At 40.0% G+C, this 2,199-nt stretch overlaps 1 pseudogene; it reads right to left on the bottom strand.

The window, feature by feature from the left end:
* Positions 1-1,347: 1,347 nt before the first annotated feature.
* On the bottom strand, positions 1,348-1,465 carry LOC129901791 (5S ribosomal RNA; annotated as a pseudogene).
* Between the last annotated feature and the right edge of the window lie 734 nt (positions 1,466-2,199).

Here is a 2,199-nt window from a genome sequence, read left to right as displayed (position 1 = left end):
TGGCACTTTTCAAGAGACTCAAGACGGTGCCCCAAGGTGCAAAGGTACGGGATATAACATCCTTCCCGCCTTAGAACATTCGTCCTCGAATGTTAACTGGTCTTACAAGGTCTTACGAGTGCTTCAGTATTCCTCTGTACTGGTTGCCATTCATGGGCCTCGTATTAACTCATATGGTCTATTTAAGAGGGTAGATTACCTGTAGGCATAGGGAACATGTGATATTGCTTTTCCATTTCTTCTTTCAAGTTCCCTTACCACACATCATATTACACCCTTTACACGAACATGTGTAGGAACTTAAAGTAGCCTGGAAGATGCCTTAGCATCGCCATACTAGTTTGTACGTAAATCTGTATCGTTTATTACTTCCTTCATCTACTTACCCTTGAGTTTCCTCATATTCCAGTATAGGAGAGATCTCTCATCCTTTCCTTGTTTTGCTGCTTATACACCATAATACTAGTAGTCCGTAACTTTGTTACCAACATCTTACCTTCAGTCGAGTATAGCCTGGCTATCCCTAGCTATCCCTTACAGTATATTTAAGTTCTTATAGTAATTCCCTTGTTGTATTCACCTCCTTTGTATGCACCCATTCTATGATGTCATACTTGTTCAAGAACCTTACCAATAATTCTCAACACTATCGCAGGTATCATCTTGGCTTCTATCCGCCCATTGCTGGCTTTTAAATTTTGCCAGCTTGTTCCAACATAGGATCTCACTTGAAATTTAAGTATTCACATTAATACATTTTATTATTGATTGGTTTCATACCACGCTGGTATCTTCCATATCCACTTCCCCCCTTTTGGGGTGTATCCATGTGACTATCTGTTTGGGTTCTACTTTACACCATTATTTCCAATTTTCTAATACATATGATTCTTTTCCAACACATTTGGTACACTGCACCATATCTATGTGTTCCTTTATATTGTCCATACCTTTGGTTGCCTAGGTACGACAGCTTAACACAATCATGAGGTGCTAATCCAGTCTAATTATTGGTACTCGAGTCACGTAGCAATTTATTCGAAGCCATTTTCCATTTATTTTGGTCAATAATTAGCTAGGGCTTATAGTCGTTTCCAATTCTCAAATAGGCAGTACTTATATTCCAATGCTCGGTATCCCAAGCTTTGTCATAGCCCTAGCCTTATCCCAGTGGGTACCACTTGTCCTTTTAATGAATTCGCAATGCACTAGTTGTTTTGCAAAGCTACATCCCTTGTCTCAAAGGGTGTTATCATCTTTCACGGTGGAGTCACGTATCCACAATACTTCTTTATATCAACAATGCTATGTAAGGCCAACGTTTATATACATACATATCATCTCATATCACAGCCACACAGGGCTTCCCAGGAGGTCACCCATCCCAATATTACTCTTGCCCAAGCACGCTTAACTTTGGAGTTCTGATGAAATCCGGTGCGTTAGTGCTAGTATGATCGCATCCTGCCCCGTGGGGCACGTAACTATCGAAGAGGACGATGACCCAGCAGCTGATTCGGTAGGCCAGGCTGCACCGCCCAAGTTACCCTTATATTCTCATTACATGGACCACATCCTATCCTTAGCCACTTTCTCACTAGGCTCTAGTTATTTTCATAATGATCCTTGTTATATTCACATTATTATTGTGGGCACGACCTTTCAAGACATTCTACAGCCCTGTATCTCATTCTCTTTTTATTTCTGGAAAATTTGAACAGAGTTTCTTGTGTATTTCTTACTATCTCAAAACCTGCACGCCAAAAAAAAAATACCAACAGTCTCTCACAGGGCCAACACGCATAAGGATACATATATACGTATCATATAACGTCATATCGCAGCCTCACAGGGCGCCCAATATCAACAATAGTATAAAATGATGGACTTACCTCGTATGTCCAACTCGAACTACGCCTGTTAGACTTTTCATCTACTTTTCCTTTCAATTTTTCAACTTTGCATATCAATCGTATTTCAATACCTTACCTGGCACACATCGTTTGCGCCGTGGTTTACCTGCATGCTTTGTAACTTCCAATATCATCAGTCACTTTCTTTTATCGACGTTGTCTTTCATCTGAAATCAAAGGTTAGTATGAGGAATTTTACTTCCTATGACTCAGCTCTATCGCACGACCTTAAATATGAAAGATAGGAAACATCCTAAATGTCTTATAGCCTCTTGTTTATAGATGT

The sequence above is a fragment of the Solanum dulcamara genome, chromosome 8, assembly GCF_947179165.1.
Source record: "Solanum dulcamara chromosome 8, daSolDulc1.2, whole genome shotgun sequence".
Classification (NCBI taxonomy): Eukaryota; Viridiplantae; Streptophyta; class Magnoliopsida; order Solanales; family Solanaceae; genus Solanum; species Solanum dulcamara.
This window is presented reverse-complemented; position numbering and strand designations above follow the sequence as displayed.